At 43.1% G+C, this 24,673-nt stretch overlaps 1 protein-coding gene across 1 annotated transcript in view; it reads right to left on the bottom strand.

The window, feature by feature from the left end:
• FER1L6 (fer-1 like family member 6) overlaps window positions 1–24,673 on the bottom strand; it is a 213,514-nt gene that overhangs the window by 187,778 nt on the left and 1,063 nt on the right. The gene's annotated exons all lie outside the window — the stretch shown is intronic.

Here is a 24,673-nt window from a genome sequence, read left to right as displayed (position 1 = left end):
CCTCCCTCCAGATCTCTGCACATGGTCCTCTCTGCTAGAATCCAAATGCCCCTCACATACCTCTTTCTCTGGTTAACACTGTCCCATCCTTCATGGGCCACTTAACATCACATTCTCAGAAAAGTCTTCCCTGATCTCCACGCTTTCCTCATCAGACTAAGCAGGTCCCCTGGCTCAATCTAAGCTCCCCAGGTTCCCAGAGCTTTTTCCTTTTATCACTCATCATAGTTTGTAATTTTATTTATGTGGTTTTTATTCCATTACTGTTCACTTTCATTATTAGACGAAAAGTTTCATTAGGGCTTGAGTTGGTTTGCCCTTATCACCCCAGCAACCAGCATGTAGTAGACATATGTAATTCATTCCTAGGTTCACTCCACAAACGTTTATTGAACAAAACACCAAGCTGGTACAAATAAACGTACAAAAAGAAACAGACAAAACTACCACCCATCAGGAGATTAGAGCCAAACAGAAGGGCTACAGTCAACACTTTGAGAATTACCCCATTACAAATCCCCTCCATGTCTTTCCTTTCCCTCTTTCCCAGTGCTTGTGCCTTAAACATTTAGCCCTGACTAGGACATTCCCAAAACTGAGGAAGGATGAGTTGGTAAAACTCAAAGCAGTCAATGCAAACAGCTCTGGAAAATAAACTTCAGAGGTAGCGGGTGATGCCCTACAAGTATCTAGGATAAAGTTTGGGAATTTTCTTTACAATTCAATTAACATCAGAATTATTTTAGAGATGCAAAAGAGAGATCATATTACAAAGCAAAAAGATGTGAAACTCTGACCGGGCGCAGTGTCTTGTGCCTGTAATCCCAGCAGTTTGGGAGGCCAAGGTAGGTGGTTCGCTTGCGGGCCAGGAGTTCAAGACCAGCCTGGCCAACATGGCAAAATTCGTCTCTACTAAAAATACAAAAATTAGCCAGGCATGGTGGCACGTGCCTGTAGTCCCAGCTACTCAGAAGGCTGAGGCAGGAAGACTGTTTGAACCTGGGAGGCGGAGGTTGCAGTAAGCTGAGATCATGCCGCTGCACTCCAACCTGGGAGACAGAGTGAGACTCCGTCTCCAAAAAAAAAAAAAAAAAAATGTTGTGAAACTCTTTCCCTAGCCCTCTTCCCTCTGCCAGGAATAATACCCTTACCATGAACTGCTACACAGGATCCAGATACAAGGGCAGATGATATCAACAGAAATCCCCTGCCACCCTCCCCCATGCTCTGCCTCCTGCCAGAAGGAATGTATTTCAGTGTCTACAATTGTTATCCCACGTACAGCCTTAGTCACAGAGTGTTTCCTTGCAGAACTCACAACAGTTGTTATTGTAATTTAACAAACATTTGATGAGTGCCTATTAGATGCCTAGCACTGTGGTTGGCCTGTGGGAAATCCAGGGCAATGATGAATAAGACAATGCCTTTGGGTCAAGAGCACAGTGCCATGCTAGCAGCTGATACACTTGAAAAGCCTTCAGCCACCCCATAATAGTCCTCTGTGTTTCTGGAATGCTTTATAAGTTGCAAAGAGCTTTCATTTGTAGCTATGTGAGGAAGAAAGGACAGATCCCCCATTTGATACAGTAACTGTTTAGGTTCCAGAAGCCTTGAGTGACTTATTCTAACAAGGGGTACAACTGGAAATAGGGGTGGTCATGAAAATATGCTGCTCAATCTCCAGCTACAGGGAGCACACACTGACTGACAGCTCCAGCTGCTGAGTCTTCCTGCCGGTCACTGCATCACACTGAGGCCGTGCATCCTGTGGGCTAAGCACAGCAAGCAAACTAACTCAAGCCCCTTCCTGCAAGACATGGGACTCCTCTAATGGGAGACTTGAGACACAAGACTCCCCAGCAACCTGGAGGAAACTTTCTTTGAAGATTCTTCCTATGCAATTTTCCTTCCTTCCTCCTCTGTCACAGGTGTCAGACCCACAAAGCCTAAAGGCCCTTCTTGCTTCTCCTGCTCCTTCCCCTTTATGCTCCCCAAATAAATCTCCAGCACTCCAGCAATGTCATCTTGGAACCTGCTTTTTGGAGGACCTAACAGCACTCTAATTCAGATCTTGGGATTCACAAATAGACCTTCCACTAATAAGGAGGCTCCATTTTGGAATTGCATTTTGAAAACACTGGGGTAAACCTGGTTTCCTAGGACTTCTTAGACTCAACAATATGTAATAAAATTCATCAAAAATACAAAAGTACCACAGAATGTCATGGCTCCCAAACTGAATGGACAAGATGTTTTCTTTAGCTCACCCCAGTGGAGACTGGAACATTGGTTTTTCAGAGACCACAATTTGAGAAATGCTAAGCCATACCTTCCAGCAAGTACAAACCTATGCTTCTCTTGGCATCGCTAAAGAGCCTCAAAACTAAGGGTTTGATATTTTCTTCCCGTGCTATGCTCAGATGAATGTGAAATGCAATTGCTGAAAAGCAGGCACAAAAAAGCAAGTGACTCAGGCAACCCTTGAACAATGTACTCTTCCCTTGAAGAATAGAAAAGTAATTATCCTTTACATTAAAGCTTTGCTCCTATTTTTAGAAAATGTGATACTTTTGGATATTTGAAATAGGTGTCATCTCAAGCGTCAGGTAAAGGCTGGGCACCATGGCTCACACCTGTAATCCCAGCATTTTGGGAGGTCAAGGCAGGTGGATAGCTTGAGCTCAGGAGTTTGAGGCCAGCCTGGGCAAGAAGGTGAAACCCCATCTCTACTAAAAACACAGAAAATCAGCTGGGTGTGGTGGTGGGTACCTGCAGTCTCAGCTACTCAGGAGGCTGAGGCACAAGAATCGTGTAAACCCGGGAGGCGGAGGTTGCGGTGAGCCAAGATCGCACCACTGCACCACTGCACTCGAGCCTGGGCAAAAGAGAGAAACTCCATCAGAAAAAAAAAAAAAAAAAGTTATTTAATAGTTAAGACCCTTGTATCAGGATCACCATTTTAACCGACAATGGTCAGGTAAAAGGAGGAGTGAGAGAATAGATTGGGTCTGATCTCTGACCTAGGTATCTAATAAATAGAAGCTTTTATCAATTGTCAGTGGCTCCCTGGAGAACTGGTTCAGAAAGTTTTGAAGCTGGGATAGATTATTTGTGTCTGCTATGGGCAAGATAAAAAAGAACAGTGGTGTGTGTATTTGCTGACTCAACTCCTGAATATCCCCTGGAGTGTGACTTTCGACAGCTTGAATGCTACATATCTGCTTGTTGTATTAATAGTCACCCTCTGAACAACTGGAGGACCAGAAAATGCCAGGTGGCTGTGTCCAAGTAAATGAAATGTTGCAGTACCCTTAATTTGCCTTAGAAAATTCAGCACTGTTCACAAAAAAAAAAAAAAAAAAAAAAAAAGCTGCAATTATCTTTTATCTAAAAACGTCAATGTACTTTCTAAACTCTGAGAGCAATGTCTTAATTAACTCAGCAGATAATATCAAGGACCTTAAAAATCGGGTAAAAAAGTAGGACACCACACCGTCGCGGAGGAATCAGCTGCTCTGCATACTATCCCCGGGATTTAGCCTTCTCATTGAACTTGTCCCCTGAGCAATGTGGTCTATCTTCTGGTTCTATGCTTGAAACAATGGGTTGGGGGATTCAGAGCAATTTCAAAGTGTATGGACCGTTCGCTTAGGCTGTTGGCATTCCTCCTACAGTAATATCAGATCCCATCATACTGAGAGGTTATTTTTCTTCCCATCCTAATACGCAGGCTTATTCACTCCTTTCCACACCCTCAGCTAACATTGCACAGCTGTTTGAGAAACCCTTGCCAAGTGAAATGCAAACCATCGAGAAGTTCCCAAACCTAGGAAATGCTTTGGAAAAACATTTTCCGATTTGATTTGGGTTTTTTTTTTTTTTTTTTTGCATTAGCCAGTTCACAGGATTTTAAACTCATCACTTTCTCTACTTTCCTTCTACTGGCTCCTTTACTGTGCATTCCCATCTCTACAGACATGACAGCACCAAGAATCAAAATTAGTGCAAGGCAAACATAATCTTATAGTTGGTCTGTTGCTCTCATCATATTGCTCATGAAGTAGAGTAAAAATCACCAGATAAAATCATTTAACTTGTGGTTTTAAATACCATATGCTTTCTGTCTTCCATCACCATGGATACTGCCAGGAGGTGTGCTGAGCAGGTGTTCAGGAGCCTGCACCTCTCTGAGCCCATGCGTCTCCCGATCACCAGCAGGGTCTGCACCCAGAAGCCTCTCACAGACAGCAGTGACTATCCTACGATACATTTCTAGGCACTTCAGTGATGGATAAGGCCCGTCAACAACCTGCTGTTTTTGCCAAAGTTCAGAGAGGTATTTGCCAGTGTTGAATCTGCACTTTGATTCTCACATTCCTAGTTTTGTAAACATTTAATCAGCAGAGGTAAGACACTTTAGTTCAATTGCTCTCTTAAAATGAACGTGGAATATCTTATTATCCCAGAAACTAAGGAAGTGCTCAAAAACTGTTAGAGAAATGTCAAAAGGACATAGCCAAACTGAAGGGGCTCCCTCTGGCAAAATGAGGCAATTTGAATATCAAGATAAATAATAAGAGTGCATAACACGTTAAATAGACAATCCATAAGCTCGTACTGATGATAAAAAGGGAAAGGGGGTTGGAAAGGAGAGGCAAGGAGAAATATCTTTTTTACATGGAGGAAATAGTAGAAAAAAAAAAACTGAAGCCACCATTTTACAGTCTTTATAGTGATCATTAATTAGCTAAGAATCACCAATGAAGGCTGTATTAGTCCTTTCTATAAAGAACTAGCCGAGACTGCATAATTTATAAAGAGATTTAATTGACTCACAGTTGTACAGGCTTAACAGGAAGCATGACTGGAAGCCCTCAGGAAACTTACAATCATGGTAGAAGCAAGCATGTCTTACCACGGCAGAGCAGGAGAGAGACAGTGCAAGGGGTTAAGTGCCACACACTTGTAAACCATCAGATCTCATGAGAACTCAATATCATAGAACATCAAGGGGGAAATCCACCCCCATATCCAATCACCCCCCACCAGGTCCCTTCCCCAACACGTGGGGATTATAATTCGAGATGAGATTTGGATGGCGATACAGAGCCAAACCATATCAGAGGCTAAAACCATTGGATGAAAGGCTGTTGGGAGCAATCTGGTGGTACCACTTAATCAAATGATCACACTGATCCACAATAATGAACAAATTGATATCACATGCCTCCTCCAGCCAACCATTGAGAACATACCATCCAAGTGCTTCTCTAGGGGAAAAAAAAAAGTTCAGCCTGAATCTACTTATAAAGAAATAATCAAGCAAATATAAATTGAGGAAAAAAAATCTGCTAAAGTCTCTAAAATGTCAACGCCGACTCTCTAAAAATGTCAATTTAATGAAGACAAAAGCAAAAAGCTGGGAGAACTGCCCTGTATTAAAGGAGACTAGAAACATTGTGACTAAGTGCAACACACGATCTTTGTTTGGATCCTGGACCAAAGATGTAAATTCCCTTACCTATAAAAGACATTGTTGGAACAAATGGAGAAATCAGAACATGTACCATATTAGATAATGGCACTGCATCAAGAGTATCAATAGTTAACCCTGGAGGCAGAGGTTGCAGTGAACTGAGATCGAGATCGTGCCACTGGACTCCAGCCTGGGTGACAGAGTGAGACTTTGTCTCAAAAAGAAAGTATCAATAGTATAGTATTATACTAATTTCCTGAGTGTAGTGTAGTGAGTATTGTGGCCAAGAGAATGCCCTTGTTCTTAGGAAATGATGAATAATGAATTATTTGGTGATTATGCATTATGATGTCTATGACTAAATGGTTCCGAATAAAAGCAAGGACATAGAGAAAATAGAAAACAGATGGGGAAATGTTAACTACCGTATCAAGGTAAAATGCCTACGGGTGTTTATTACTCTATCTTGAAACGTTTCTGCAGATTCTCAAAATAAATATCAATTTTTAAAAATAAAACTTCATGAGAAAAAGCTGGAAAACAAAGCGAGGAAAGTAGTGAAACTGGATAAGATTGGGAGAAAGGGAGGCTGGAAATGGCCACTGTGCCTTGGTTCTAGATCTGAGTGATAGTTACATGACTTCACTTTGATCGTTTATTGAGCTGTTCATTTTTGTTTCATATACTTTTCCTCATGTTGCTCAATAAGAAACTGATTTTCTAAAATCTTGCCTTGTTCAATTATTTTCCACATTTTTTTCATCAACACACTCAGACCTGTGCATGTGTGTACATGCACTCACATGTGTGTGCACACATATGCATAGGAGCTGGGAGCTGCTTGCTATGTGCCAGACACTGAGTTATGCACTAAAACCTGATCCCTGTGACTGGCAGCTCATAGACCAGTGTGAAGCTACACACACACACACATACACACTTACAGAGAGAGAGAGAGAGAGAGAGAGAGAGAGAGAGAGAGATGCTATGATAGAAAGATCAGAATATGGGAAGTGGGTGGGGAGCAGACTTCTCCAAGGGCATGTCAATTAACCATGGCTTTGAAAGATGAGGAGGATCTGAGCAACAGGACATGTTACTTTCTGCTCTGGTTTGGAACACTGTATTTACAGGATCCATTAATGACTTCGGTGACATCCTTTAGTGATGAACTTTAGAGTTGTCCAGAGCCCTCCAGTCAAGGAACAGCAACAGCTAGTCCTACACCCTTTGCTGAAAGATGCTCCTCTTCCTCAGAAAAAGTAACCCTCGGACACACCAGGTGCGGGTCAGGGGAAGGACTGATTTAATCAAGAAAAACCTGGGGCTCAGAGAGGTTGAATGGCTGGTATAAAATCAGGTCATTAATGGCAGAACCAAGCCCAGAACCTAGCCACATCCTGTTCTTTGATAGTTGACCCTTTACCTGTCTGTCTCCTCTACTAACCCATATCCTGCTGTACTTCCTAACTGCCCTTTGCCTTTGTAAACCAAGACGACTTATTTTTCTCACAACAGATGTGTACATAGCAAGTGAATAGCTTATTTGGTTGGCCTTATTTTGTCTGTAAACTTCTCAAGGGTAGAATTCATACCATTTTCATCACAGTAGCCTCATATGCATAAGCACAATATTTTGCAAATACAGGTGCTCAATGAATGTGTTTAATACTCCAACCCTCTAATTACAGATAAAGGAAAAGAAGCCCAGAGAACCTGTAAGTTGCCCAGGGTCCTACTGTACTTGCTGAAGGATCTAATTCTAGAAACTAGTTCTCCTTTTGCCCGGTCTTCCCCACCCACCCCTCCATTACACCAATGCTTTCCTGCTTTGGCTAATTTGAATGCCACCTTCAGGAAACTGCCAGATCCAAATCCCTCCTTCACCATTAACTTAATTTTTAAAATTAGCTCATCATTTATTTTTCAAATGAATTTATATTAAAACTTATGTTGTATTTTAAACAGAAAATGAGTAACACATGCCTTAAAAGAAAGTAACTTTAAGAATAAATATGGGGCCTGGCACGGTGGCTCACACCTGTAATCCCAGCAATTTGGGAGACTGAGGCAGGTAGATCACCAGAGGTCAAGAGTTTGAGACCAGCCTGGCCAACATAATGAAACCCTGTCTCTACTAAAAACACAAAAATTAGCTGGGTGTGGTGGTGTGCACCTGTAATCCCAGCTACTCAAGAGGCTGAGGCAGGAGAATCGCATGAACCCAGGAGGCAGAGGTTGTAGTGAGTCGAGATCATGCCACTGCACTCCAGCCTGGGCTACAGAGTGAGACTCTGTCTCAAAAAAAATAATAAAATAAAATAAAATAAATATGATAGGGGAAGAAAGACACTGTTAAATAAATTGCAACTCTAATAGAAGCTGTTGCCTGAGATGGTTCTGAGTAAAAGGCCTATTATTCTCTCCTTGTTCAAAAAAGAATTGGCAAGTTTTAGAGAGCTAGCGCTGTTAAAGATAAGATTTCTTTTGCAAAAGCAGAATTGAAAGATAATTTTCAAAATAATAACTTGCTTTTGTGCTTCAATATTATTTAGTTCCATGTTACTGCACTCCCTAAAATTATTGCTTATACCCCCAGCAGGATGTGTCCTGTAATTGGGAAACAGTTCTCTGCCTATATTTTTGTGTTAAGTGCCTTGACTGTTGAGATTTTAATATTTGCAACAAAAAGAAACAGAGACAACAATATTTGATAGCATATAATGAATTGTTGATGATGTCACTTGTAGAGAAATTGGGGATGGAAGAAAACTGCTCAGGCTCTGATCAATCTCACCCTTGAAAAAGAGAAAACAAAAAAGGCATTGTCTTTGCAGTTCAGTTACTAACAGGCCTTTCCTGCACTGGCCTATTGCAGTGGGTTGGGTACTTGGCAGTGTTGTGAGGGTTTCTTAACCCATATCCTGCTGTACTTCCTAACTGCCCTTTGCTTTTGTAAACCAAGACGATTTATTTTTCTCACAACAGATGTGTACATAGCAAGTGAATTTCAGTGGAACCAAGAGAGGTCCAGACACACGAATCCCAGATCAGATTCCTAGTAAACACCCCTCCTTGATCCCACAAAGAGGAAGTGAAAGAGAAAGAGAGCTGATTCTTCCCGTCTCCTACCAGCCTCCATGGAAGAAGCGCAGGCTGGTGTAAAATATATCCATTGACCATGCAGTTTTGGTGGATCTGCTGGTACACAAGACCCTGCCCTGGTTAATGGGCAGATTTACAACTTCCCATTAACATATCATCTTCCCCATGAGATACAATAAGAGATACCATGGAAAATGCAGGCAGGGCCTCCAAAGCCTCAAAGGATGTAGGTTTGCTGTTCTCGCCCTTATGGCTTTGGGGTCTCTTGATAACTTTAAAGCCTATCACCAAAGGATGTTTCCGAAGTCATTAATGGATCCTGTAAACACCATATTCAAAACAATAGCAGAAAGGACACGTCAAGAATAGCAGAACCGCAGTAGGGTGGAGGTGGGAGTCAGCCATGGGAGTCTCCAGGAAGATGCTCAACCCATGCCTCCTCACAAAGGCAGGTGTAGATGTGACCTGCATCCCAAATCATCAGAGGCTCTCCTCAAACTACAAAGACCAAGAGCATGAACAGCAACATCTACTTATTAAGTCCTACCACGTGCCAGGTACTCTGCCCAGTGTTGTACATGCACCAGCCCCTTCCACCCTACAGCAATCCCTGAAGCAGGTACTAGTGTCATCTCTATTTTAAAGATGAGGAACCTGAGCAAGTTAAGCCACTTCCCTGGGGCCACTCAGACAAAACGTGGTAGAAAGGGAATTTGAACCCAGGCACTCCCTCTCTGAGCACAGGAGTTAGTCACTATGCTCGCCCGTCCAAGTCATGAGTGTCCATGGTGCTCACCATTAAGTCCTGCCCAGCTCAAATGAATAGCTCCTTCCTCTGCCCTCCAAATCCACTATGCATGCTTTTATGTGTATATCTTACGGCACTGTTGGTTCATTTATTCATATAACACAAATTTATTAAGTATCTTTATAGGCACTAAGAACACATGAGACAAAAAAGATAAAGTCAGGGAGGGAGGAAGGTGTCGTTATAAAAAATAGACATGGACAACATGTGGGATCCTTGTGGCAATGGAGCTATTCTGTATCCTGACTGTGGTGGCAAATATACAAACTAATGTGATAAAATTACATAGAACTAAATACACACATTCACATCCACACACATCCAAGAGTACAAGTCAAACGGGGGAAATCTGAATAAGATCAGTGGATTCTATCAATGTCAATATCCTGGTTGTGATATTTTTCTATGTTACCTTTGGGGAAAACTGGTTAAAGGGTACGTGGGACCTGTCTGTATTGTTTTTTACAACTGCATGTTATCTACATTTCTCAATAATTTACAATTATCTCAATAAAAATTTCAATTCTAAAAAAAGAAACTAATGCCATCTAGTAGGAAAATGTACAAGAGCCACAGCCCTGAGGCTAGGAATGACTCAGTCGTGTACATACTTATCTTGCCCACTAGATTGTGGTATCACTAAGGGTGGAACACGCATCTCTTAGAAGGCTCCAGCCCTAGGGGAAAAAGAATGAAATAAATTTCCATGTGCTTCCTCTCTCCCCAGTTCTCACACTTGACTTTATTTGATGGTACTGACCCCTCATGACAAAGACATCTCAGGTACCCCAATGTCTTCCCTTCCTTGCATGTTACCCATCAAGGGCAGCCCTCAATACCATGTCTCCAATCAAGATATAAATGACAGAGTCAGCGTAGAGTAGTAGAATTGAAGGGCAGCAGAAAGACCACCAGCCCCAGAAAGAGGAGACCTGCCTCTGTATTAACCAAGTTAATTCTTCCTTGATGCAGACTTCCTCCCTAGAAAAGGGAAGAAACAGCAAGCATGAGCTCTGGCAGCTAAGAGGCACTAGTGTCCTGGAAAGAAAATAGGATTCTGGAACCAAAAGAGCTGAAGTTAATTCTCAATTCTACTAGTTACTGTCTATATCTCTGTGGATAAATTATTCAACTTCTCCAATTTTTAACGTCTACAGTTGTAAAGGCTGTTCTCCTTTCCCTACCTAAATGTGAAAACACTTTGAAACTCCAGAGCACCAAATGAAAGCCCTGCCCAGTTCACTGCTGCGTCTCATGCATGTGCATGGGGCAGAGTAGCCACTCAATAAAACAGGTGTTAAATGAATGAATCAACGAATCACATCACGGGCCTCCAAGTAAGACTGTATTCTTTGTTTCAACCACCCCCTTAACACCTCTCAAGTCAAGAACCTGGAACATTCCAGAGGACCTCTAGTCAGGACTTCTTTATAGCTCATCTTTTAATCCTCAGGAGACCTCATTCCCAAGGCCATTGGTGAATTCCAAACTCACTGATTCACACTGATGAGTTCCAAGCTCATAATAATACCTATTTCACTGGTAATTAAGTCACCCCCATTTTCCTTAAAAACACCTTGCCTGGGTGTGCCTCACTTTCTCTAGAAGGCTATTCTCAACAGTGAATCAGTTTAAGTAAATGATGACTCCTATAAGAATGACCTTGCAAATAACCCTATTCTACTGATAACTTTCAACAGTGAAGGGAGGTATGTATGAAAGAATCTTATTTCCTTGTCATTATTCTCAGATTCCAGTTGTATCCATTGGATTTCTTAATTGCAAACCACAGAAACCCTCTCTGGCTTGATTAAACAGAAAAAGAATGTGTTAAAGGCTATGAAACCGTTTTCAGATTTTCAAGGAGGCGCAGAGAACCAGGCTCGAAGATTATAAAGCCAGGAACAGTGCTCACCTCACCACAGATAGCCCTGGGGAGACCCCACCTCTGGACACAGACACTGCGCATCCACCCCACTGGGAACTGGAGGATGCTGCAGAACCTCTGCTACTCCCCTCTCTAAGAAAACAAGCCTATTTGCCCTTCCCCACACTAGAATGGTTCACTTTATACCTGTTTATTTGTGCCACTAGCTTTACATTCAAAATCTCAAATGCAAGCCATCTGGTTGGTGAAGCCTGTGTAACATGCCTGCATTCTAGCTGCAAGGGAAGCTAGGAGCAAGTTTATGGCTTTTACCTTGGGAAGAATCTACAAACTGGAAAGGAAATTTAAAGGTGCAGAGCAGCCAAAAAGGAAAAGGTCCATTCTACCAATAAAAAACTTCAGTAATTCACCATCAGGCTACAGTGATATTAGTTCATCTAAGTACCATTTTTGCTCCAAAAAAAGTTGAACATATTAGAATATTCATCTATGTTACTTTTGTATGCAAAGGTAAGCATTTATTAAGATTTTGTAAGGAAAATATGAGAATTTTTTTTCAAATGCCAAAGATAATTTACAAATCAATGAAACCTTCTTATATTCCTGCTGATAAATTAACATTCCTGTCTAACTCTCTTACAATCATTTATAACAATTATATAAATAAAATCATCCATTATTCATGATATGCACATTGCATCCATTTCTGGAAAGAAAGAAAAAAACCATGAAAAGAAATCACCAGACAATAAACCCTGTGATACATAAAGTTGTAAGAAGGGATTCAGTAAAGCTTCATAAAGAACAAATCTTGTCAAACTAAACCAATTCAGCTCTCTAATGAGTTTAGAACATTGAGAAGAAGCAATAAATGTGGTCTATTTTTATTTAGTCAGGGTTTGGCATTCTGTCTTACATAACGTGAACATCAATAAAGTAAGATAATACCAGCCTGCACACCCAGCTATTAACTAGAAGTACAAATTCTAAGAAAAACATTAAAGTAAGATTTCGACTAAAACAAATGGTGCTGCTACAAAAAACCAGTGAAAAGGTTTTCAAAACTTAGGGTAATTATTACAAAATTTGACAAGCCAAAAATCCAATTTAACAAACAAAAACTGAACTGCTCCTTGGATATTTAAATACAAAACTGTGAATTCTATCAATGTATCCTGGCTACTCAAATGCCCCAAGGTTTTCCCAAAGGGTCAGCACGGATTTTACTGTTGCTGAGCAGCCTCATTAGAAACCTGGATAACAGAAAGAAAATGTCTTTCATGAAGGCTCTTGCCTTACCTAGCAACTGCATTTGCTATTATTACTGACTTGCTGAATTGCTTCAGCCAAGTCATGAGTTTGGATACTTTTTTTCCCAAAATGAGATTGGTCGTTGATTCTTGTGGAGCTATCTGACTCACTTCTAGGCCATAAAACTAGGCTCCCAAGAGGCCTGCTTTTTTTTTTTTTTTTTTTTTTTTTTTTTGAGATGGAGTCTTACTCTGTCACCCAGGCTGGAGTGCAGGGGCAGGATCTCAGCTCACTGCAAGCTCCGCCTCCTGGGTTCACACCATTCTCCTGCCTCGCCTCCCGAGTAGCTGGGACTACAGGTGCTCACCACCACGCCCGGGTAATTTTTTTGTATTTTTAGTAGAAACGGGGTTTCACCATGTTAGCCAGGATGGTCTCGATCTCCTGACCTCATGATCCACCTGCCTCAGCCTCCCAACGCCTTTTTTTTTTTTTTTTTTTTTTTTTTTTTTTACTGCCTACTGACCATCTATGACCCTGGGCGAATTACAGAAGTTCTCTGGGCTCCAGTGTTCTTACTAGGGCCAATGGTGGGCCAGCTCTCTCTCATAGAGTATCATGAGTATTAACTACATTGATACATGTAAAGTGCTTAGAATAGTGCCTGGCACATAATAAATGTGCAATAAATCATATATATTACAAGCCCACCTCTTTTACCCCAAATCTTTAGAGTCCAATATGTTGTGAAATTTACAATCTTTCTGATTTTAGGAGACAGAGTATTAAGTAATCGTCCATTAGAGTCTATGACAATATTTTATCATAAAATACACTATAGCAAATATATATATTACTTAGAATATATATTACTTAGACAATAAATAGCCTCACATCAGGTAGTACAACAAGAGTTTGTGCCACACTGAGAGAAAACTTTCAGTTTTCAGAACTGTATGGATTTGGGAATTGTGAATAAGACATTGTGGGTCTGAGTTGTGGCTGTTCACAGTTTATCTTCTGTGCCATTGCCTTCTTATATATTCTACCCCCTGAAGTCTTTCAGGTCTCCCGAGTTTCTGATCGATCCGTGTATTCCTTATATACAACCTTGGCCTAATGTTAGACAAGGTTTGCCTCTACCACCATAACCTGAACTTACATCCTGCCCACTCTAGCCTTCCCGGTAATGAACTCCCAGACCTGGCCCCAGGCCACCCTTTCCCCTGTGCATACTCGGGTCCTTGTGCATGGGAGCCAGACAATCTGGCCCAGGGAAACTGCATGGGCCACCTATTTCCAGGCCACGTGGACATAGTCTTTGTCCCAGAATCCAGAGGAAAGTAAGCTACCAGGATTCTTAAACATAATACTAACCTACCCTCAGAAGGTGGTCATGCAAAGAACACTCAATATGACATCACGACACAGATTCTCTTGAACTTCCAGGAATGTATGCCCAGCATCCCAAGTCTGAGAAGCACTCCTAAAGCATGCACTAGGGGACTGCTGCCACCACGTCATTAAATTCAAATATCTAGTCCCATTCTGAGTGTTAATTTACTCTGCATTGTTTTATAGATGTTGACTGCCATAATTTACATAGCCATTATAAGAAGTCAGTGAGAACTTTTAATGACTTTTCTGTCATCTCCCAATAAGAAGTGAGCAGGGCCGGTTTCACAGATGTGCCTCTTGTGCACGGGGCTCCATGCATAGACAAGCCCCATGCTTGCTTTATTGCTCTGCTGTGACCATCTTGAAATTCGAAATCATTGTCAAACAAGGAGTTCCATGTTTTCTTTTGCACTCGGCCCTGCAAATAATGTAGCAGTACAGGGAGCTGATGTTTGTAAGCAAAGCATTCTGTTATTTTCAGAAGGACCACACAAATGTGTCTGAGAAAGACCAAACAACCCCAGAGGGCCATGGTCTCCAAGGAAGGGTAGGCATACTCTGGGGTCTGGGCAAGACCATCCATGGCAGTGCAGGAAGGAAATATTGAAACTTCTATTTATGAACACCTTCTCTCATTGTTTATCTCTGTTTTTGAATGTTGCCTCCTGCTATGCTTTCTTCCTTCCATTTCATGGTAATGCCAATTTCACAGAATTGCCAATTTTGGGCACACAGCCACCAAAATTCCAAAACTGCCTTTCCTAGCATCCATTGCAGCCTGGTGCCTGATAGCTGATGTGGCCGTGTGATCATTTTTAACTGATAGGACGTTGGTCAATATGATGCTGTAACTTCTAGCTCTGTCCTGAAAGACAGGTGTCATGTTGCATCCTGCCAAAATTTTCTTCTATCCTGCTACTTGGAATGTGGATAATTCAGCAAACCATCCTGGGCCTCACAGATGAGTGAAACACTGTCAGGATTTCAGAGCTACAGGGACACAGAGGCTGGGTCCCTGTGTTCCCTCATGGAGCAGAGCTGCCACTTTGACCCTAGACTGTCTCCCTCCTAACTATTCCATGACAGAGAAGTCCATTTCCATCTATTGAAGCCACTGTTTTCACTGTCCATTACATATCGATAAATCAACATTCTAATTTGTCAGTACCTTAATACAAGAATTTATTAATAACAAATAATTATAATCCGATGGACAATAAAAAGTTTAGAGATTTCGCTTCTAGGAAATTGAATTTTAGATAGCCCATTGAATTTGAGATACATCTGGATCAAGGTCACAAGTTTATCTTAGATAAGCAAGTAAGTGAGCAAACACGAACAACCGGGGAGGCATTCTATTAACATTGTACTGTCCACGTGGTTTTGACAGTGACCATGAGAGAACAGGGAGGTGAACAGGACACAACTAAGTGAAGAGGAAAGTGTGGCTGCTTGCACCATCTAGCGGCCTTTCTTGCTCAGTGCACCTCATTAAAACCACAGAAAATGACTTGTGCGATTTTTTTTCTCAATTCTCCCAGGAATAGTACATAACTAGTAGCATTCTAAATGCATAGCAGAGAAAATGTATTACATACAGTGGATGACTCTGAGTGCCAGGGCTTAATCCTCTCATGGAAGCCTGGCTGAGACAGACAGAGTGTGCCCTGATTAACCAAATATTCCAATGCACTATTTTCACTTTTTTTTCTTTTTTTTTTTTTTTTTGAGACGGAGTTTCAGTCTCATGACCCAGACTGGAGTATGATCTCGGCTCACTGCAGCCTCTGCCTCCCAGGTTCAAGCGATTCTCCTGCCTCAGCCTCCCAAGTAGCTGGGATTACAGGCATCTGCCACCATGCTCAGCTAATTTTTTGTATTTTTAGTAGAGACTGGGTTTTACCATGTTGCCCAGGCTGGTCTTGAACTCCTGACCTCAGATGATCCACCCACCTCAGCCTCTCAAAGTGCTGGGATTACAGGCGTGAGCCACCGCACCCAGTCATATACTTTTTTTTTTTTTCTTTTGAGACAGAGTCTCCTGTCACCCAGGCTGGAGGGCAGTGGCTCAATCTCAGTTCACTGCAACCTCTGCCTCCCAGGTTCAAGCAATTCTCCTGCCTCAGCCTCTGGAGTAACTGGGACTACAGGCTCCCACCTATATTTTTAGTAGAGACGGGGTTCTCCATGTTGGTCAGGCTGGTCTTGAACTTCTGACCTCAGGTGATCCACCTGCCTTGGCCTCCCAAAGTGCTGGGATTACAAGCTTGAGCCACCATGCCGGGCCAGATTTTCACTGTTTTTTGTTTGCTTGTTTGTTTGTTTGTTTGTTTTTGAGATGGAGTCTCGATCTGTAGCCCAGGCTGGAGTGCAGGGGCGTGATCTCAGGTCCTCGGGAGTGCAGCCACCTCCCCGGTCCCAGTTCAAGCAATTCTCCTGCCTCGGCCTCCCATGTAGCTGGGATTACAGCCATGTGCCAACATGCCCAGCTAATTTTTAGTAGAGATGGGGTTAGGTTCCTCATCTCTAAAAATGAGGTGATAATAGAATCTACCTTATAGGGCAGTTGGGAGGATTAAATGAAATAATGCATGGGCTTAGCATAGGGCCAGGTATATGTTAAGGGTTCCTTCAGAGTTAGCTGCTATTGTTGATATTGTCATCATCATCATCACCATCATCATCACTATGCTTAAATTACTGATTTTTAAAATAACCTAAAATAGATTAGGCTACTCTTATGCATAACTTTTTCTGAGAACTTGGGAGTACTTGCAGAATTTTGCAGTGCCCTGGGAAGCAGCATGACATTAAGTTGAAACATATGAAGTTGCTTACGGTCAACTGTTTTTGACCCATTCAGATGGCAATTTCATACGGTTCAACAGAATACGTGGAAAAAAGCAAGGGCATCAAAGCCAATGGCCGTGCATTGTATCTCATTCTGTAGGTGACATTGACGAAGTTGCTTCATTCACCTCTCTGTGCCTCTGTCCCATCACCTAGAAAACGGAGTTTGTTTCCTCTCCCTCAAGGATCACAGCTGTAAATATCCATCAGCATCTTGCTGTCTGATTCAGACATTTTCTCTCCACCTTTGGAACCCCTGGAGGGGGTTGGTGCAAAACACCTGCTTGGGCCTCCGGCTCAGATAAGTTTTCCTCTGTCATTATCACCACGCGGCACAGCAGCTCATTCGGCAGAAACGCGGCGAGCAACAGCCCCTCCATAGTACAGGGAAAGATGTGGCTAGACTGAGAGCAGACACGTCAAGACAGCATGGGGATGTGGGGGCTGTATAAATCTCAGCTACTGAGTTCTCCGAAGCCAGGGCCTGGCAATGAGATTTAGTGGGAGGGAGGAAAGTAGGGCTTTGGATTACACACTTTGAGTCCAAATCCTGGCTCCACCGCTTATTAGCTATGGAGTCTTCACCAAGTTCCATTAAAATCTGTCTCACTGGGCTGCTGTGACAGTCAATGAGATCAAGGAGAAAAAAGTAAGGTGTGCCATCGATTTATGAACCACACCACATTAATTATACACATCAGTTATAAGCTAAAAACCAAGCGCAACCCATAGACCAAAATGTGAACCTTAGAGTCTAGAAACATGTCAGTTTCTCTTGGCAAAGGGGCGTGGAGGATGGAGAGGTGGAGGATTTCCAGGCTGGTGGTGCCTGTGGGAACCCACGGCTCTGCTGCATTTATCACCAGCAGGGGGCGCTGCCCTCGCTCGCTAATGGTCTGTGAGTCCCTGGCACGCCCATCTTAGTTCCCCCTCAGGATGGGCGGCTGGGGCTCTGCACAAAGTCCAGACCCAGGCAATATTCAGAGAGCCTAAGCCTGCTTCTGACCAGGTTTAGGCCAGAAGAATGGCACATCAGCTGCTCTTGCTGCAACCTGAGGATTCTTTCCTCAGTCGGAGGTTTTTCTTTTTCCCATTTCCTCCAGTGACTCAGACAGAAACTCTCCTTATCTCTCCAGCCACAGATGTTACCTTCTGTCACGCAGAATAAATGCCCCTGCCCCCAGCAGGCAGTCAGCTGGACAGCCAAGATCCCAAAGCCTCCCACAGCTACAGCTGAGGTCATCTGAGCCACCAGCCAAAGCACTCAGATGCCAGGGGCTGGGAGCAGGGCGCTGGGTACATGTTGGCTTGTTTACGGTTGACCATGAAAAAGGCTCCGTGCAAGGGGCCTGGAGGCACCAGCTCTGAGGGCTTTACACTGGAAACCACCTGGGGCAAAGGTTGAAATCATGGTACCTGGGGCGAAGGGAGATAAACTGGCAGACTGTTTCACAATTCCATACTTCCCTCGTGCTGCAGCCTGACGCAGCCCATCCTCTCAGGAATGGAGAAACAGTGGCTCAGACAGATGAATCAACTTGCCCAAGGTCTCGCAGTACATCAATGGCACGTTACAAGGCGCTTGACAAACACCTTTCAAGTCTCTCAGCCCTAGGGCGGCCTCCACACTAACGCCTTTCTTGATGCCATCATCAGTGAGATCCAACCTCCCCACAGCTGCCCTGTGGTGCCCTGACTTGACATTTATCCAGCCCCAGATACCCAACTGCTTGCATCTGTTGACATGCCTGGCCCTCTGCAAGAGTACAATCCTCACACCCATCAAGATGGCTACTACTCCCTGCCCTGGCACACACGCACAAAAAGCTAAGGTGGGAGAATCACTTGTGACCAGGAATTTGAGACCATCCTGGGCAACACAGCAAGACCCAGTCTCTACAAAAAAAAAAAAAAAAAAATCTAAAAATTAGCCAGGCATGGTGGTGTACACCTATAGACCCAGCAACTCAGGAAGCTGAGGCAGGAAGATCACGTGAACCCAGAGGTTCAAGGCTGCAGGGAGGCAAGATGGCACCACTGCACACCAGCCTAGACGACAGAGTAAAATCTTGTCTCTAAAAACTTAAAAAATAAAAATACAGAAAATAACAAGTGGTGACAAAGATATAAAGAAGTTAGAATCCTTACACAATGTTGGCAGGAATGTAAAATGGTACAGACACTTTAGGAAACAGAATGGCGGTTACTCAAAAAATTAAAAATAGAACTACCATGTGGCCCAGCAATACCACTTCCGGGTATATATCCAAAAGAATAGAAAATAGAATCTTGAAGAGAGATTTGCACACCCATATTTGTAACAGCACTATTGATAATAGCCAAGAGATAAAAGCAACCCATTATCCATCAATGGATGAAAGGATAAGCAAAACCGTGATACAGACATATAATGTATGATTATTCAGCCCTAACAATGAGGGAAATCTTGTCACATGCTACAACACAGATGAACCTTGAGGACATTATGTTAAGTGAATAAGCTAGGCATGAAAAGACAAATAGTATATGATTCCATTTACACGAGGTGTGGATAGTATAGGTAGTTACACTAAGAAACAGGAAGTAGAATGGTAGTTGCCAGGGGCTGAGAGGAAGGGAAATGGGGAATTGTTTTTCAATGGGTATAGTTTCAGTTTTACAAGATGAAAAACTTTCAGAGATCTGTTGTACAACAGCATAAATATATTTAACACAACTAAACTGTACACTTAAAATAGTTACAATGGTAAATGTTATGGTTTTTTACAGTTAAAAATTCCTCAGCAGCAGACACAGCCTTCTCTGCCTTTTGTCCCCAGCATCTGGAAGAGTGTGGCATTTGAGTGTGTTGAATGAGCACATGAATGAATACTAGTGTTCCTAAAACTTTATTACAAAAATCACAAAATCTCGGAGTAAGGAGAGGCCCCAAAGGTCACTAAGTATATCCTCCTATACTAAGCTGGAATGTTTTCTACACAACCGTAGCCCTGCTAAGTGGTCACTCAGGATAGACATGGGCCCTCCTAACCCAGCTCTGGCTCCCAGACATGGCCACTGTGCCATAATCTCCCCTTCCAACTCTTGGGACCACAGAACCAGTGTAATCGCGGTTCTTCGTCACAGCCCAGCATAGAACACTGGATTTCTCATTTGACCTGGACTACGACCCTCAGAGGCTAGAGGATGGGGCCATCCAGGGTCAAAGAAGGATCCATGGATTTGCCAGAGGTCAGACACAAGTCACAACTGGCACCAGCCTCTTAGGAGCCTTGTTTCCCATCCACTTGATCCATCAGGAGTCCTGATGACCTCATCATGGTCCTGACGACCAACTCCACTTGCTCCAGCGGAATTAGGGTGAGCCTCCGGGTGGGGAGTGAGTGCAAATGAAGTCCGTCAACCTCAAGAACAAAACCTGCAACCAATGCAATCACAGAGTGTCCCAGGCTCAGAAAGGGACTTGAACTTGGGGTGCAATGCTCTGCAGTCACCACCTTGCAATTCTTCATAAGAATCTGAAATTGTGTTTTATAAGAGAAGTCTGATGGGACAGTGTACATGTGCCAGGGGCTTAGGGCCTTCACTCTTGTGTGTTCCTCCTCCTCCCACTGCCTCCCTGCCTCTCCAGGACAGGTTCTTGGCCACCTGCTCCCCCTCCCTGGCCCAGCCACCTCTCCTGCCTTTCGCAGGTGCAGAAGAGTCCGTGTCAGGCACAGGGACCTCAGGTGATTCCTGTGGAGGGGAGCTCCGGGTACCTGTGAGGCTCTGCACTTGCCCCACAAGCATCCCTGTGCTTCAGAGAACATGACATTATTAATAAACCCAAATAAAAACACCATGACAGATCATGAGAAAGACTGTGGAAAATAGAAAAGACTTTTTTCCTGCCTTTTAAACTTCAGGGGCTCTACGTTTTCATTTTGCACTGAGCCATGCAAATTACATGTCCAACCCTGCCCAAGGACATGGCTTACTGTTCCCAAGGTACTGGACCACGAGCAGAGGTGGCTCCTCCAGCCATTGCAGTACTGTGCTGTGGCAGGCCCCCAGGGCAAGCATTGAGGGGCAGCTGTATCGCCTACACTGGCAGGACGCTTTGCAAGTAGAGGGCCTGCTGTCAAACCAGAGTCCTTCCAAAATTGACCTTTATCACATGCCTCCTAGACATCTTTACTTTACATAAAGAGTAACTGCAAAGCCAGTCCTCCCTACAAGGAAGCCCAGCCTAGATGAGTTAAGGAAATAAGAAAGCCTAAGGCATGAGAAGAGGTGGCTGGCCCGGGTGTGGGAAACAGTCTCAAAGGACCAACCCTCCCATTCCTTGCTTTATGCTCTGGCGAGCCTGGACCGCAGTGCCCCACTCTCTCTCCTGGCCTCCAGCCTCTCCACTGCTGAGACTTGGGGCCCCCTCCCCTCCTGCCTGAGGAGTTCTCACTCATCCTTCAAGTTCCCAGTCTCCTATGAAGTGTTCTCTTTGCCTGCCAGCACTGTGCCCACCTAGAGTCAATGTACTGCCTCCCCTGGGGCAGGATCCCACTGGAGCCATCCACTCTGAATTGCAGTTCCTGTTGACCACTGTATGTCCCCTGCTGGACTGAGAGCCCTTGGACGCCAGAAGCCGGTGTGTTTTCCTCCATACCCCACGCCTGACCCTGAGGGGCACTCTCTAAATGTTTGTTGAACTGAAAGGAATCCAGCCCCAAACTTTGCCTTTACACTGGAATCTCCCAGAAATCCCCTATCTGATGCCATCTAGGCTATTCTTAAGAACTCCAAAGCAAGGTAGTTCAATCACTGCTGACACTGATTCCAACGTTCGATGACTGCCCCCCCTCAACCTGCCCCTGCCACCACCAGCTAACAGCATTCACTCTCAGCTTCCTGCCAAACACTTTCTGCCATGTTCTTTGTGCCATGAGACTGAAGTTTCAAGACTTCAGCTAAATCTCAACCTCCCACAGCCTACACTTCTCTTGTCCCTTAATAGCCCCTGACACAAATACAAATTAAAGTTTAAAAACCTTTGACCTCTGCCTTCCCATTCCTAGGAATTTGTCCTGAGGATGCAATTGCACATAGACAAAGCTGAATACACAAGGGTGATAATTATAGAATAATTACATGGGAAATGTCTCAAATACTTATCAACTGGAGACTAATTTTGTCCACACAATGGAATATCATGCAGTGCAAGCATGTATTTGTTGAATTTTTTTTTTTTTTTTTTTTTTTTTTTTGGAGACAGGTTATCTTTCTGTCACCCAGACTGGAGTGCATGGCACAAGCTCAGTTCCCTGCAACCTCCACCTCCCGTGCTCAAGCAATTCTTCCATCTCGGTTTCCCGAATAGCTGGGCCTATGGATGCACACCACTATGTCTGGCTAATTTTTGTATTTTTATAGAGACGGGATTTTACCATGTTGCCCAGGCTGGTCTTGAACTCCTGGGCTCAAGCTATCCACTTGCCTCGGCCTCCCAAAGTGCTGGGATTACAGGTGTGAGCCACTGTGCCTGCCCTGTATTGACTGAATTGAAAAGATGCCCACTTCACAAGACCTAAGCGCAAACTTCATTAGTTCAAGGGGAAAATGCAAGAAAACGATTCGACACAATTCTAGAATGCTATGATGAAAGAAAAAAGAGAATATAGTCCATTTTAATGTTAAACAGTTCTTTTCCATCATTTTCCCAGTAATAAAACTTTCAGTGTATGTTGATAATGTTCAGAGGAAAAGTAGGTTATAGAACAGCATGAATAATGTGATACAATTTGTGTATAAAAATGTATATATGCACAGAAAGATGCCTGAAGAGAATTTTACATCAAAAATAAGTATTTCTCTCTGGGATGTAGGATTTGGGATTAATTTTACTTTTTGTCTTTATATTTTTTCCTGCATTGTTTCACATTTTTATAAAGATTGTGCATTGTTTTTACATTCAGCAAAGATTGTAGAGCTCTTTAAGTTTTTTCTTTGGCGGGAAGGAGATAACATCTGGAACACAGAGGCTTTCAACAAATAGTTAAATGACAACTGACTCATAGACCTTTTGGCCCTATGTGAGATTTAGACAAATGTCATGAATACCTGAAGTGCGGAAGGGCCTTACTGAATGTTAGTGTGCACAGCAATGCCCCAGCCTGTTCTTTGAGTGGATATTATTGACGTAGTGGACACCTCAACATCAGTCAAGTCCCTTGCACTTTCAAAAGGCTTTCCCTCTCGATGTCTCATTTGACCTTAAAAACTAGATTTACGGTAAGTTCCCCAAACTGAATCCCCTAAATATGTGTCTGGTCACCATCAGTCAACATTTCCAGTTTGGCACAGTTATTTATCAGATGGATAAATGGGTGAGTGGGTGAATGGACGGATGAATGGATGGATAAAGGAATGAATTTATATCCCTCTTTCACAGGCAAGAAAACTGAGTAGAGGTGAAGCATCATACCTAAGGTGATGCAGTTAGTAAATGATAAAAATCAGTGGGTTGGAATCGCTACTCTCTGCAATCTCCTGCTCAGCTCTCTTTTATCCAAAATGCCCCCGAATCCTGTTTTCTTTAGCAGGAAATACCTCAGTATCACTGACAGACACACTTGGTAAGCAGAGGTAGTAGTCAAAATACCAATGGCATGGGTATTAACCTATCAAAGTGCCCCAGCCGTGGTGCTACTGCAGGGCCCTGGACCTCCTGCTAAACCAGACATTGATGCATTAATTGCTGGATGCAAGTGGGTCTTGGCTGTCAGAAGGGCACTCAGTGGGCCCAAGACAGGAGCTATTCACTTACTGCTATGGAAGTATTTCATTATTTTATCAACTAATATACCCATCCAAATGCATCATGGTTGGATATAAGCCTTGCTAAAAACCTCCACAACACTAAAAGCGTTGCTACCTACACGAGGAATTTTGTTCTGTCTTCACTCAAAGCAGAGCCCTTACTCCAAGAACTATTTATAATGCCACTTAAAACTTGCGATCCAATGAACTCAGTGTGCATGACTAGATGGAACTAATTGCCATTATCCTCTTCTAAAAATTATCCTGAGTCTGACTGTGGCAAGAGGCAGGGCAAACATATGGAGAGGAAAGCATAATTTGCAATGAAGGAGGCAATACCATGAAAGCTCAAAAAATTCATGAGACAGTAGCACAGATCAGTGCTAGTCATGAGCCAGCATCCTGAATACATGTTTGTGTTGAAGGGCATCTTTGTTCTAGGCACCATCCAAGATTCTGGTAGACAGTAAGACTGTGCCTGATCTCAATTTGTTTATAGTCCAGGAGGTCAGAGGGAGAGATATTCGTTAGCAACTGTTGTATAAAGTGGAAAGTTCCAAGAAGACAGGAGCACTTTGAGAATTCAGAAGAGGGAGAGTTTAATTCTACCAGAGGAAATCTAGGAGGGCTGCCTGAAGAAAGCAGCTTTGACCCTGGGTCTTCTTTCAAAACAGGCAGCATTTACACTTGGGAATGAAAGAAATGCACCCTCAGAGATCAACACAGGCTTACCTTGAAGCAAACATTATTGTCCAAGCATTTACCAGCAAAATATGCAAAATGGACATAGGGTATACTTTACTGAACTTGTCATTCTCAAGTACATCCTGCCTCTCACCTGCCTGTCTTTACTCATGCTGTCTATACCTTCTACCTGGAACATTCTCCCTCACCCCCACTCTCACGTCCACAATCAAGAATGTTATTTCCTATTCATTCTCCACTTCTCAGTTTAGATGCACATCCTCTAAGAAGACTTCCTTGACCCCCCTAAAATGGATTAAGTGCCTCGCCCTGCCTAGGCTCCAACAGTATCCTGAACTTGCTGCTATTGTAATACTTACAACACTCAAATTGTGATTGTCTATTTCATTATAGATCAAGA

This window comes from Macaca fascicularis, chromosome 8 (assembly GCF_037993035.2).
Source record: "Macaca fascicularis isolate 582-1 chromosome 8, T2T-MFA8v1.1".
In the NCBI taxonomy this organism is placed as follows: Eukaryota; Metazoa; Chordata; class Mammalia; order Primates; family Cercopithecidae; genus Macaca; species Macaca fascicularis.
This window is presented reverse-complemented; position numbering and strand designations above follow the sequence as displayed.